At 40.1% G+C, this 15,796-nt stretch overlaps 1 long non-coding RNA gene across 1 annotated transcript in view; it reads right to left on the reverse strand.

Moving 5' to 3' along the window:
• Positions 1–1,483: 1,483 nt before the first annotated feature.
• Positions 1,484–15,796, reverse strand: part of LOC139685766 (uncharacterized) — a 102,807-nt gene continuing 88,494 nt past the window's right edge. The window contains exon 3 of the long non-coding RNA XR_011700228.1: positions 1,484–1,581. This is a non-coding gene — a long non-coding RNA (uncharacterized lncRNA). The remainder of the gene's footprint in view (positions 1,582–15,796) is intronic.

The following is a 15,796-nucleotide window of genomic DNA, read 5'->3' on the forward strand; positions in this document are numbered from 1 at the left end:
TCACATTCGACCGAGCTTGGCGCGCTTTTTCCGGTTTTGGGTCGTGCTGCAGGTTCCATGGGGATGATTGAGCTTTAGTTTCCACGTCATAACCATAAACCCATGATTAGTCACTAGTTATGACCCTCTAGAGCAAGTTTTGGTCGTTGCGGTCAGAGTCCAACGCCTTATTAGCTATGTTAATGCGTTTCTATTTTTGGTCTAAATTGAGCAATTTTGGCACGAATTTTGTGGCGACCGGTGTCATGCCCAAATCATTGGTAAAAATCAAATGACACGAGCCAATCGAAATGTTTAGGGCCTCAGAAACTTCTCTAATGGCGATTCGGCGATTGGCCAACACTATTTTCTTCACTTCATCAATGTTTTAGTCTGTTGCTGACGGGCTCGGGCGTCCGGCACGCTCTTCGTCGTTCACGTCTTCTCGGCCCACTGAGAACATTTGGTACCACCGACATAAACGTTCCTTCGATCCAAGGTAGCTTCTCCATATGCCAGAGTCAACATTTGGAATGCGTCCGCGTACTTAACTTCATTTTTTGTACAAAATTTGATACAGATTCTTTGATCCATTTTTTGGAACAGGCAAAAATCGAAGACAAGCCAAAACACGTCAAAACAAAACTGCTGTCAACAATTAACTGAGCATTCAAAATGGTCGAAATATTCGGCATAAGTGAGAGACATAAGTATCAACATAACGCCACAAAAAATCGAAAAAAATATACGTAACCCGCGAAAATTCAAAATTCGCGAAACTTTTTTACAGACCATCTATATATTCGTAAATAGCTATGTGTGTCCTTCCTTAAAAGCTCATCATGAATACTTGGATCGTAGGTTTCTCTCATTCCGCAGAAGGTATTATAGGCTAGATGATTCGGTACAGGTTTTGGGTAATGAAAATAAAAGACTGCCCCTTTTTAACGGCCATCCAAACGAAAATTATGTGGCAGTTGGACAACTACTTTAAAAGTAATTGGAGCGTGGTGTCATGAGTGGATATTACATTTTGAAAATGTCCCGCTTGAACTAAATTAATTTCATAGTCACGTCCTTTGATATGTGCAGCGAGCACCATAACGATAGTAATTCTACTTAAAAAAAAAGATTGAAAGGACATTCTGGACAAATAAAATAAGCTCGACCAGTAACATTTGACACGCTAATACCACCACGTCCGCCAAAAAAACAAATAAAACACCTGTGATAGGATATGTGACTGATTTCAACGGGCGCAAACAGATGAAAGTGGGCATAATGCATTTGAAGAATTTTCCCGCCACTGGGATAGGCCCTTAAAGAAACATGGTACTGGGAAAGGCAACAACACTCTCAGGCTAAATTATTACTCATTTATTGCGTAAATTCGTAAGCCACCACACAACACCAAATCTTTTATTTACTCATTTATTGATTAACCTTTCACATCGATGTTAAGTTAAATATAATACTACTCGTATTTAAGAATAACTGTACTTACATTACGCGACTTCAGTAGTCTAAAGGATATATTTCTCGCTGGCTGTTAGTGAATTTTCCTCAGAAGACACGAACATCGGCTTCATCGATCAGACTGACCTATAAATGCAAAGAAATGATTGTAATGACATGTTACTATGCTGGTAATACATAAATAAAGGCATTTCATTATTCCATTGAGAGAGGGAATAAGAAATATTTTACTGCTATTCATCTTAATTAAGTCGATGATATCTGATGGTATTAGACTCGATTAGGTAATGAAAGTTCTACATCACTACAGAAAGGGATATGAAACATTCTCATATACAGGGTTCGTCCTGAAAATAAGTGTACCGACTCCTGGGCTGGGCGCGCCGCTCCAGGCGCGCTCAGCACCGCTCCGATGGGCTCCGATTGGAGGGGGGTATGTTGGCAAACGACGCTGAAAAAGGCAGTCGGCTCTGAGCTGTGGTGTAGTGAGGAGCTCTGTTAACGCGAACCTCCACGCTCGACCCACGTCACGGAACGCGATGCCGAAGTTTTTGGAGCAGCGTTATTCCATAAAATTTGCGGTAAAGCTTGGGAAATCGTCTACCGAAACTGTCAGTATGATTAACCAGGCTTACGGGGAGTCAGCCATGTCCAGAAACATGATCTTTCGGTGGCACAAGATGTTCGTGGAGGGCAGAGAAGAGGTCGACGACGAGTCTTCGAGAGGTTCCCGATGATGCCTTCGCGGGAGCGTTCCAGGAATGGGAACGCCGCTGGAACAAGTGTATCGACTCACAAGGGTCCTATTTTGAGGAATATTAGCTTAAGATATGTAAAAGTGTAATAAATTTTTTTTCCTGAGCTCAGTACACTTATTTTCCGGACGAACCCTGTATATTGAACTGCTGCATTTTATTTCTTAAACGATAGACAAATAAATTGCTGTCACATAATGCTATCAAGTGAAGAAAATCCATATGGATCAAAAAATTACTGGCGGTGAGATTTATAATGTTTTCTTTCACATGGCTTTGCAGGAGGCCATCATCACCACCACCCGCACCACCATCCCCACCATCACGTCGTTCACCCGGGACACGCACTGCTGGGAAAGACGAGACGACCCCGGACGGCATTCACGTCGCAGCAACTCCTGGAGCTGGAGAAGCAATTCCGTCAGAATAAGTACCTGTCGCGGCCAAAGCGTTTCGAGGTTGCCACCAGTCTCATGCTTACGGAAACTCAGGTGGGTTGGCCACAACATTAGAGCTATTCGGATTATTTCCATGGATTACTATCAATTTCCACCAAATTACTCTTTCAATGGATCCAATCGAAGAGAGGGATGCAATTTAATTTAGCCTTCTAAAATAATTAATTATTTGCTTCGTTTACATACTCTTACAATACGCAACTGGAGTGTTATCGAACCGTTGATAGTGGGTTTAAGTAGTCGTAATTGTTTAATGACAGTTCAGAATGATTGAAGGGAAGAATTTAACGCTTCCACGGAATTTCTTTCGACAATTAAGTCCTATTTGAAAGTCAACACGATCATCATGAAATGAGGCGAAGTCGAGCCGACTAGAATGTTAATATTGTGCGTAAATGAGTTCGCTGGTTTCAGACCTTCAAACATGAGGACAGGATGCGAAACTAAAGCTTTTAGAAAGGCATAGGAAGTTGGCGTTTACCTCATACACCATGGGAACTATGAGACCTCACATCACACAAGTGAGATCATCTGGATAAGATATGAGGAATTGCCTTTGGTATGAAATACTTTATTTACTTGAAAATCTCTCACATTATTGGCAATCACGTCAAATCCAAGGTTGACTCTTAAAGTTGAACTCGAAAAAGTTTATAACTCCCTGCAATTACTTTAATGGTGTCTTCACATATTAAACAAAAGCATATTTTTTGCTGATGACTACACAATATATCTTTTGTTTAATTATTTTTCATTTCGCATAGTTTTAGTTATTTCTATTGAACACCTCTGGAAAATGCTAAAATTAAAGATTATTACCATATATTGGGCAGATATTTGTCAAGACCAAAACTATTTAAATTATAGCGCACATTATACATCACAACCATTGCCGCCTTTCAATAATAAAACAGGACAATATCGTTAAGATTCTTTTATGGTTACACGCAGAACTGATCATGGTTCTATACTAGTCACGTGACTAGGCGACAAGAGCATCAATAGGTATAGAGAGCCTTTTAAGCCTTCATTTTGTACATTGCTTTATTTCGTCTCTTAAAACACCAATAGTCAAATCCTATCCGTGAATTACAAGGAAAATAATTTCATTAATTCCTTGAAATACGTAGGATTTCCCAGGATACATGCTACTGATAGAAACATTCCCTTTTAACCTAAACAATTTAAATTATAATAAAGTATTACAAACATTGAATTCATAGAAGAAAAAATATTTTAGATTAAATTTGACCGCTAAGTAATAATTGCGTAAAATGTGTACCCCTTTCTGCTTGTGGACCACGGGAATCTGATAAAACATACAACTAACTAGTGTACATTATATGGGATAGGAAAGCTCTCTTCTAAGTCCTTAAATTATCAAATATGATATTCCTAAATTGACGTTAAACTTTGAGATTTATTGTACTGTGTTCATGACAGAAATCATGCCGCGCAATCGTCGTATATCAGTCATGGCGTAAATTATGCAGAAGTGCCTCGGCAAAGAAGTTGCTTTTACGGTAATGACCTTTTCTGCAATGATTCTGTGAACTTAAGTCATGCTCACGGTCTCTCAATATTATGGCAGATAGAAAAGAGGCATGAAAATCAAACAAAATACAAATAGCAACCAAAATGAGTCCAAAAGGGATTTAATTTATGTGATCGTCGTCCATTAGGCGCTGGGTTGAAAATTGGACTCGATATTATCTAAATCCAAGTAAAACCACCAAAGCAGTCCAGGGTGAAGTGAGAGTGAATATTCTTACTGCTCAGTATTAAAAGTTGGAAGGAAGTCCATGTAAAAACGACGTCGAAAAAATTCAACGAATACAAACGACAAAAAACTGAGCAGTTTGGCTGGATCCGAAATCAGTTTTAAGCTCGCGGGATTAAAATTGTTTCAAAAGTGTCGTCCTAACTTGGGTAATTTGAAATCGCCCGTGTTACGGAATTACAGGGACGGCTATTCGAAATGACAAAAGGGCCATGTTCGATTCCTTCTGGTTATCCCATCCCGCTCGCTCGTCGGTGCCCCGCCCCGCACTCCCCCTCTACTCTGAACGGCTTCCCTGCCTCACCCCCCACGCATTGTCAACCTTCCGACGCACCCCTCTGCCCACTCCATTCCACCAACCGCCCCCTCACCCAAACTCACGCCTCCGCTGCCCCTCGTGCCCTCCTCCTTCCACCGCCGAAAACCTCTCTCCATCACATATCTAATGTTCCTCGGGCAAGGATAGGAACGAGCCCGGTAACACAGGTGGATGGACACGCGGCCTAATGGCGGCCGTGGTTCACCCGTGCGCTCAACACCGACAGAGAGAGCACGCCTCCCACTCCACCCTCACCCCTTCCACTCGTGCCCAAATTGCGGGAGAGAGAGTCCTTCCCCATCCAGGGCGCCCTCCCCACTCACGGCCTTTCTCCCTCTCCAAAGCTCACTCCGAATTAACGAACAACGAATCGAACGATAGATTTTGAAAACCGAGCGTCGTATTTCATCCGGGATTTTTCATCGCCCACCTCCACACCCACCCGCTCCGATGTCGCCCACCCCCTTTCCCTCCAACCGTCACCCCCACCACACAAACTCTCGCGCTTCTCCTCCTCCGCCTCTCCACCGACACGCCGAATCCCTCCCCCCACCTCACGCTCGCGCAAACGTTAAACCATTCCTGCAATCGCCGGCAGTTTTCACGCCCGATACGGGAGGCAATGACTGTCTGTGTGTGTGTGTGTGTTGTGTTTTGGATGGGACAGGGAGGAGGGGTGCTCGGACGAAGGGAGTGGGGTGGAGTGAAGGTGAGGAGAATACGGTGACACCGAGTGGACGGAAGGAGGGAGGCCGAGGGATAGAAAATAATAATTCTGGGACGAGAGAGAGGGTGTGGAAGGAGCGAGGGATTGAATGTGTGGAGAATGGCAGAGGGGGGTGGGAGGAAGTCGCCGAACGGGAGAGTGGGGAGGGCGGAAAGAGAGGATATAAAGCAAAATTTCCGCAGTACCCATTTCGCTTCCACCACGCTCCACCCTCCTCCCTCACCCTACTTACCCCCCTTCCAACACTCCCTCCCCTCCTCCGCGGGTAGGGGCCCTCGTTTTTCCGCGACACACAAGCGCACGTACGCACACACATGTGCCGAAACGAGCATGCAGGAGGGGGGAGGGGAGGGCACCACGCTCCTCCTTTACCCCCTTTCCCCACCCACACACCCCCATCCCCTCACTCCCTTCCCACGTCCACTCCCCTCTCACCCTCTCCAGCTCCGCAGATCACGCACACAAGCGCAAACACACGTCCGCGACTCTCATCCGCCGGAATCTGTTTTTCTATTTGCATATTATTTTGGCCGTCCTGCAAAGCGAAACTCGTGTAACGATCCCTCATTCCGGCGCATCACATATGCAGCGACGGGACTCTTGCCATCCCCCCTCCACTCTCCCCCGACTCCTCCCCCAACTACGGATCCAGCTCTTCTGTCCCCCTCTCCTCCCCTGGACCCCCCTCTTCCAACGCACACACCAAAAACACACATATTCCACGCCGCTGCTCTCTTTCTCTCTCTTCCTCTCTTTCATCCACCCCACTTCCTCCCCTCAGCCTTCCCCTCTTTAAAATCCTAGCTCAATCTTTCCCCATCCCATCCAAGCTTCCATCTCTCATCAATTCTCCAACCCACCCTTCCTCCGCCTTAAGTAAAGTGACAAACTTTTAAACGTCGACACAAGGTTTCAACTTACTGTCCTCCTCTTACGTTCACATACACTTGCGTATCATGGCCCAACCCACCTATTTCGGCCCCAACAATAGCTAAGGGGAAAAGAGAGATGAAGCGGTTAAATATCTAGCTTTTCGAATTGGCTAAACGATTCCGCGTGGAATTAGAGAGGAAAGAAAATTCTCATAAATATTCATGCAATTAACACACAAATTTGCTAAAGTTATGACGCTAAAAAATACCATCAAAATCCATCACAAGTTAAGAGTCAGACTTGATGCGGTATTTTTTTTTTAATCTGGCGAATAGCAGGAGAATCCTTGAAAAATACCGCACTTAAAAGAGAAGATGTTTCAAAACTCATTGAAATGAAGTATTATAATAATGTATCGGCTAAAATTTTCTTCAAAGCTAATTACGTAATTTTTACGTAAACCAAGTAAGAGTATAATCATTAATGTTGCATTGACATATTTGCAGATTGGAATAACGGTATTTTTAGCAGATAAAACAAGATAACTTGTGAGAGAGCTTATCTCTTGTTTTTAGATGGATCATATCAAGTTTCTTAATTTTAAATCACATAAAATCAATGATTATTTATTTTTATTAATTAACTTTTTTAATTGACACATTTACTTCAACTTAAGTAACAACTTTGTTCCGAAATATTTGAAAACGTTTATGGAGGAAAAAGCCATCCTTATGAAAGAATATTGGTACTTGGAATGAGCAGACCTAGAAATATCATAAACAACCAAATTCAAACAACTTTAATAGATTGCGTGATATTGCCATCGTTCTCCCAACCTTTCGCCCTTACCACTGACAACAACTCCCTTGTCAAATGAGTCATGGCAGGAATACCAGGGGACCCCTTTTCTAAATCAAACCACATACCGATGCCAGTCCCCTCTTTACTCCCAACCTCCGTTTCCCGTCACTCTCCTCTTCTACCCCCTCCCCAACAGAACTGCGAACTGGACCAGCTTCGAATTTTGCTCCGCCAAAAAAGATTACACAGAAAACACGAAGCACTGATCCACAGCTTCAACATCACGCTCCCCACCACCACGGATCAGAATACCGTCTGATGTATGGTTCGAGGCTGGCTGGAAGTGGGATAAAAAACAAATAGAGATTTTTTACGTTGCTTGCAACTGCAACTTTTCAGGTTGAGGGCCACCTGTGTCTTTTTTAAAAAGGACAATATGACGCTAATTAGGGTGAAATGCATCACGCCAGCCAACTGTGCTATTTCTACTCGTCTCCAATCATAAAGTTCTGTAATTCCGTTTTAGTCGCCGTGGAACGAGCGGGCATTATATCATCCACCTTCCGTCTGCCGTTCGCTGCGATTGATGATTAATGATTAGCCTCTGGGCGTTTATCCCGTTAATTTGATCCCTTTAACTGTTTCAATTCAATTTTCGTATTCATCACATCCGGAATCAGGTTTGCAAGGTATCTATTTCAATGCGCATATACCAGCAGATGCTTATGCAAACAAAGGGTCATGAATTTAAAATTAGGAGAAATAGGGATTGTTAATTCCCTTAAATACATACAAAACGATTATGTCGAACAATGTCAATTAGCTGATGAAATGCATGGCTCCGCCGTCAAACAACCAACTGACGGCACGCACGAATTGTGAAAAGTAATAAAACAAAATCAGGCATAATCATCACTGAACTGGATTAGTTAACTAACCGACGCGTGTGTTTGACAGTGGTGAATGATCATTCATTTCCATAAACAAGAATCACGTCATTGTAAGCTGATTTAGATGTCTAGAGGCAAACGCAATGGCAGAAAACACTAATGAGGGTCTTTATGGCCCAATTAAGCCTGATTAAACATGTTACAACGAGCTCCAAATACGTTGTGGATCGACAAGATGGCAATAAAGAAAACTATGAAGTTCTTTAGTAAGAATCATCTACACAAATGACAACGATTACTCTTGAAAAAGAGAAAATGTAATCCTGAATATTTTTTCTATATGAATGCAGCTCTAAAGGAATTTATTGGCTCATTAATTATGCATCGGGTAAAGTATTAATAAATCAGTCATCCCTTTGAGTTTTATAAATGCTTCATATGAATACCGATATTCTTTGGGCGAAAATAGTATTTTTTGAAAAAAATGAAATTATGTCCTTTTCATTTAGTCTCGAGGGAATAATTATAACCTTCTAAAGGTCAATTTATTTACTGTTTTCCTATTTAGCGAACGAAAGAGCAAGTATACCATAAATTGTAAGCCTTACTTTCATAGCACTAAAAGGTTTAAAGCAAATTATTTCCAAGAGTAAATACCAAGCCACATATTCTCAATATACGTTAATTTTTTTCAGCCTAGATGGATGGCCAGCTTAGAACATTTATATTAAAATTGAAAAGAAGAAAATACCAGGCCAATATTTATGAAATATATTTTGGAATAACTAACTCTTAATGTAGGATATACGTTATTTTAAAACGACTGTTTCAGAGAGTAGTCCGATTGATGCTTACGATACATTTACGATAGTTTTCATTTATCCTGTGTTAGAAAAAAATTCAAAGTCCATTTGGATGCACCAGTTAAGAAAAGTAAAATAGATGATAAATATACTTTATTGACATTCTATTGTTCTATTATAAAAATCTATGAGCTTTCACGGAGTACCACTTAAAAAATGGTTACATACATTCTAAAATTTAACGATATGATGAAATTGTTTTTTACCCCTTTTAAATAGGTATTGGTCATTCGCAAATTCAACCATTAAAGTAATTATTAGTTATTATATAATACAATGACCTATTTATCATGATAACTAATCTCTTAATCTTAATGTTTCAATCCGTAGGTGAAGATATGGTTTCAGAATCGACGGATGAAATGGAAACGCAGCAAAAAAGCTCAGCAGGAAGCGAGGGCGAAAGACGAAGCGGATAAACAGCAGCGCAACGGATCGAAGACCGGCAGCGATAAGGACACCCAAAAGTCTAGCGGTGAGGGAGTGAGGACAACGGAGTCGATTGCGGTGCCCGTGGATTCGCCAACCGTCCCTACATCTGCCGTCTCCGCTGTCACAGTAGCCGAGAAGGAAGACGCCCCCGCCTCCCCATCGAGGTCTCCACCGCCTTCGCAACCGATAACAATTCCTCCTCCTCCCCAGCTAGCAAGTCCCTTGGCGCATCCGTTACCTATCGCTCCACCTCCACCACCCAAATTCACGTTCCTCACAGGCGGAGACGGTGGAGGACGGCACAGGCTCTCCCTTCAAGAAGGGGAAGCGCTTTACCGTCCCTACGTAGTCTGAGTACAAAGAGATGCAACACCGAAGCTGTGCATGCTAGAACTATCCCGAGCTCGGTACGGTGCGCGAGCGTTTAAGTCTCTGAAGTGACGTGATGAAACTTTTTGGCAGGAAAGAAATGTTTGTTGTCTGAGTGATGTAAATATGAATACTTGTCCTCTTTTTCGAATAACGTATTTCGAGGCTCCAAACAAGAGGACGTGTGCTTCAAAGGGGACCATTTGTTGCCCAAATAGAGTCAAATCGGATGGAAATTTGAGTATAAGTATCGGCAAAGATACATTTTGACGATAACAAGTGGTGACTGGATCGTCCATAAATTAATAAAATAAACTTGGCTTGGCCAAGAAGTTGTAAGATTATATAAATAATGCAGAAAGAAGAGTGAAAGAAATTAATTGTGTACACCTCAGAGAAACTATAGAATAAGTCGTGCCAATCGTTGACGTTTATCTGATATGGAATCGTAAGGAGATGTCTTAAAAAAAATGATACTCCTGAGGACAATGAGTAACGTAAAACGCAAAGAAATTTGTACATAATTATTCTACCAAATAGCATATTTCAAAGCATGAATATAAATTATGACACTTTCCAGTGAATATGTTTTGATGGAATTTTTTCACAGGTTTCAATAACGAAGAGTCCATTTAGAAGCTATTATTCGAAACATTTAACATTTTATTCAGTCCATAAACAGCAGCAACCACAAAGGAAGTTATTAATGCTGTGATTGTCGTAGAGCTTGATAAAATGCGGCCACCAGGTAACATAAAATAGATTTTAATCGCACAAAAACCCGAGAAAAGTTATGGAAGGCAGGAAAGTATAAGTAAATTCTTGTCTATTATTAAGTAAAGAGAATGAAATCAGAAATAGAACTCTGAAACCTTATCCTAAAGTTAAAGCTGACCAAAAGGTATCAATTTTCCAAATGCATAAAATAAATAATCTAGCTAAAATGATTAATAAACAATTTAAGTATATTAACTAAAATAGTTACCTGGTCAGCCACACTTAATATATTTCCGAGCTCCGAATCGCAGTATTTTACTTCCTTAACATAAAATGAAACAAAATCTGTTTTGAGTTTCAAAGTACTCCATTTTATGAGATCATATTATTTTCCTGTACATCCGAAGTAGAAAATATGCCTAATTGAAACTGGTCGAGGACCACAAATTTTCTTGGGAGAAGAAACTAATCTAAAAATTAAGCGTAGCATAACGGCCAATCCTTTTGCTGGAATAGTAGAGGCAAGCCCTGAAATCACAATTTGATCCTCACCATAGAATGATATTTATACGTGCCTAATAAATCTATTTCTCTCTGACGGGTTTAGCCTAAATTTACAGGATCGCTTGTTTTATCTCAGATGTAGTGCAACTTTTTACAAACGTAGTGTGTGTGCTGACTGTAATGTTGTTTAATGACTTATATGAAAATAAAAAGTGTAAAATTACATAACCTATGTGTGTCATTTCAATTTAACCATATCACATTTATCACTATTATTATTGATGTTCTACCGATTAAGGTAGATTTTTGATAAACATAGCCCATACAATACGAGTATTAAAGTGAAATATCCTCTGTCTCTCCGAACAAAACACAACCTAACGTCTGGCACTACAAATAAACGCTTCTTAATATCCCCATGCTATCTTCCTCCCTTCATAACGTCCAACATGCCTGTTGTTTGACTACCTCTTTCTCACTTTCCTAGCGTTCTACCCCCTAACGCAGTCTTCAATATCCCATCGCCAATCAAAATGCTCTGCATCCATCTTTCACGCCTCTTTTGGATTTCTCCCTAAAAACCCCTCCCACTCCCCTGTTTATCCCATTTCTATCTATTTCATCTTGCCCATCCTCCTTCATAACTACAGTTAAAAAGCCTCCAAACTACGCCTATCGACTTGCTAAACACCACGCTCTATGTCAATGTCTTAAGTAGCCTTTCATTAACATTATTACTTAACGCCCATGTCATCAATCCCTTACTACTTGTTTAAGTTTTTTGTCTAACGCAATTCTTCTTCTACTACATTGTTTATCTACTACTTTGACCATTTTGGTCCGAAAATCTTCCGAGATAGGTAAACTTTTCCACCAGCTTCATTTTATGAACTCCTGTTTTAACATCTTATTTTACTTCTCTCTTCCTCGAAAGCCCCACAACTTTTTTTTAAATGAAAACTTATTCTCATTTCATATCTGTCACACTGGCTTTCCAATGCGCTAAGAAGGCTTGAAAGGCTTGTAAAGGCTTGACTGAATTTTTAACTAAATTTTGATCATCTCCACCCCTGATTTTATTGATTCCCCACCGCCAATTATTCCTATCCTCAGGTCCTCCCAAGATTCTTTGATCTTTTCCTCCACATAGTATTGCATGTACGTTGAAAATCATAACTAATAATGGACACCCCTGCCTTCAAACACTGCTAATCCCAACTCCCCATCGCCACTCGCCCCTGATAATTCTGAGACACGTACAGGTTGCGGGCAAATCGCCGATCCCAGAATCTACCCCTATTTTCTTCCGAACATTCATTGATCTACCCAATTTTCTCTATAGAACGCCTGCTCGAAATCCACGAAACAAGCAAATACATCCTGATTTTACCCCATTATTCTTTCTATTTGGACCTCATTACTGCTATGGCATCTTGCGTGCCTCTCCCCCTTCTGAAACTTTTCTGCTTATTCATTTTTGCTTTGCTTTCCTTCGCTAAGCAATCATGCTTCTTTTCCATTCTATTATTGATAATTCTGAGAAACATATAAGCCGCGTGCGAAATGAAACTTTTTGTGCTGTAGCGCTCACATATGGCTTTCTTTCTCTTTTTTAGAATTGTAGCTAAATATTGATCTGACGAAATCTTCTGGCCAAATTCTCTCTCAAAAACGAATTAGTCCTTACAAACTCTTCCTCCTACGTTTTTTAAACGTTAGAGTAGTTCAATGGGAATGTTTTCCGCCCCTAAGAACTTATATGATTCCAATTCCCTCAATTTCCCTTCTATCTCGCCATTGAGTAAACCTGGACCAAAGCTATCCTCATCTACGTCATATTCTCCAAAAACTTCGGCATCGCGTTCCGTGACGTGGGTCGAGCGTGGAGGTTCGCGTTAACAGAGCTCCTCACTACACCACAGCTCAGAGCCGACTGCCTTTTTCAGCGTCGCTTGCCAACATACCCCCCTCCAATCGCAGCCCGTCAGAGCTGTGCTGGGCGCGCCTGGAGCGGCGGGAAAAAATCAGTACACCTATTTTCCGGACGAACCCTGTATATATTCTAAATTATGATTTGAATCCGTAACCACTCTGAAAGAAATCTGCGCATTAATCACACTGTGTCTAAATCTCGACCTAATCATAATATACCGTGACTGACATCTGTCTAAATCCCGGACAATTTCCCGGTACAGTTGCGCCTATTCTGGTGTTTACTGTGACAATATAATCTTGTTTATTTTCTCTAAACCCCCTCTCAGATACATTATTATAACCCTTTATAAGATAAGATAAAGGTGTATAATTTTGCCCTTTTTCTTTCTTTTCATGATTCATCAGAATTATTTTAAACTTTTCTTTAATAGCTCGTATTTCTCCAGTTCTTTTTCATCAGTTCTTTATTACAAGGACCCAGCTTGGTTCAAACTTTGATTAGCTCCATTCCTACCTATCTAGTGCTCTATTTACATTTTACCACATTCTTAATTCGTCAAGGTCAACAATACTTTATTAAGACATTTAAAAAATATTTACTTAAGATTACTAACTTTGCTAAATTTTTCTAATTGCAATTTAATAGAGTGAATTTTAGCTATATATATGCTCATATTTAAGTTTCGTAGGTTACTGAAAGAATGAAAAAAGATTGTGTGGGCCATATTTCTGTGGTTTGTTATTTTTAGGAATAAATTTATATATGAGTAAAACCGAAAACTTATTTCAAATTAAATATATGAATTCAGTGTAGAAAAATGGAAAGATGCCCATTTTTTTCTTAGGAGTGCTTCTTCCCTTAGCCAGTGTTTCTTCCCTAATCCAGTGATAATTTCTATTATTCTGTATTTATCACGAGAACTCTCTAAATCTACTAGTTCCAAGTTAAAATGCAAAGTTCCTCGAAACATGACGATATCGCTCACCTGCAATTATTCAAGGCTTCAACCACAAGCAGCAACATTTTGTTTTGTATATCCGTAAATTACATATTAATTCGCTCTAAAGGCTCAGTAAATCTTGGGATTTTCCAGGAAAAAGAAAATTCCTTGTCCTGGAAAGTGGCAATTAATTTGTGGCTCTTCCCACTGCGAGGAGCATTTGGGGATAAGGAGAGAAAAAAATCCAAACAAAAAATTAAAATATAAGGAGATAATTCCCTCTTTCGCCCAAATCGGATCAATTTGATATCGGAAAATTGGTAATGACGCTTTTCCGAAACCTCCCTCATCGCTGGCAATCATTGGATTTGGTCAGAAAGTTTGACAGATGTGGCGGCACCCGGCCACCGATACCTCGCCCTCAGATCGGTAATCTCTTCGTAATCCTTCCTTTTAGGCATAGGCTCAGATACAAGCCAACCAACTGGCTTACCATTCCAATCTGACCGGAGTCGCCACCTAAAACCCCCCCCCTCCCAGTCCCAAAATCGCAGCATTACAATCGGAAATTATGCCTCTGGTCTCCCCATCTCCTCTTATTTTGACTCCTACACCGGGTAATAAGTCTCAGGAATCGAATAAATGCCTGACTTAACGAGCACCAGCTGTCATGCAAAAAACCGATAATGAATTAATCCTCTTTAAATCTCCAAAATTCTTAACCTGTAGCAATTTCATTTCAATAAATGTGTAAATAATTTGACTAATGGATTTCTTTAAATAAAATGCAAAAACTTATTGAATAAGACATTGTTGGAATAAAGGTAGGAGAGGCTGTCTTTTCGATATTTTATTTAATAGTGAGGGAAGTTTGCTTACATGGCTTATTCTAATTTCCCATCTTCTACACGTATGAAGGAGCCGGTTTGCGTCACGCATTAAAAGAATAATTAAAATAACAAAGGAAAATGAGCGCTTTTGTTAAACAGCTATCGAAGAGATAAATGGCATTGAATATATTATTGGTACTAGTGGTGCTCGTATTTCAAAACTAATGATCAGGCAAAATAAGGAGTAAAAAGACCGGAAAATCATCTTGATGTTAATCCAACAAGTTTTTTCCCCAATGATCCAAATGTAGTATTAATGTCAAGAGAGAGACCACTGATTCAATGACATAACTTTTCAGTATACAAATGCAGTCCTAAATCCTTCCAAAATAGTTCTCTTTCCAAAATGATGCCTGATAAACTAAAAGATTAACTCTCAAAGCATTTCTTCTTATCACTTTTTGAAACAAAATGAGCGTTTAAATGTTTTAAAATATACTGCCACTCATGAAATAACTACATCATAGTTGCAAGTAAGTTAAGAAACTTACATCCTAATTTCCCGCAATTGTGAACAGAATAAGCAATAAAAGGTGCATAAGTATTCCTTTGAAAATTCCACGAAGTTGTTACACAGAACTGTGTTCATCAGAATTCTGACTAATGAACAAATTACAATAATAATATGGCACCAGAAGAAAACTTATGCTTCAAGAAAAACTTTAAAAAAACAGGTATTTTTTGCCTCCACTGTAAATCGTGCAGGAAGCAGCCGCCATTGGTCAATTTTGGCGCAATATCCACATCTTTTAACTTTTACATAGGCCTTACATATCCGTAGCAGTTTGAGATACTCATTTGCCATTGATTTCTACGACTTTGGCTTGTAACTATGAATAACCTCTCGAGTGTATAGGTACTAAAAACAATATTGAGGCCATTACGCACGAAGTAGTTGACTGAAAATAAAGAAATCCGGAGAAAATAAGAGAATGTACACTGGAATTTCTTATTGCATAATGAGGCAGGTAATTTCTATGGACGCTTATTACCGTGGAATTTTGGTTCTGTTTTCAAGTTGGAACTTTATTTACCCTTAGTTGTATTTAAATGTACAGTATTAAGTACAAAATCGACTTTGGACATC

Source organism: Hetaerina americana, unplaced genomic scaffold, assembly GCF_022747635.1.
Source record: "Hetaerina americana unplaced genomic scaffold, ioHetAmer1.1.p SCAF_1, whole genome shotgun sequence".
Lineage (NCBI taxonomy): Eukaryota > Metazoa > Arthropoda > Insecta > Odonata > Calopterygidae > Hetaerina > Hetaerina americana.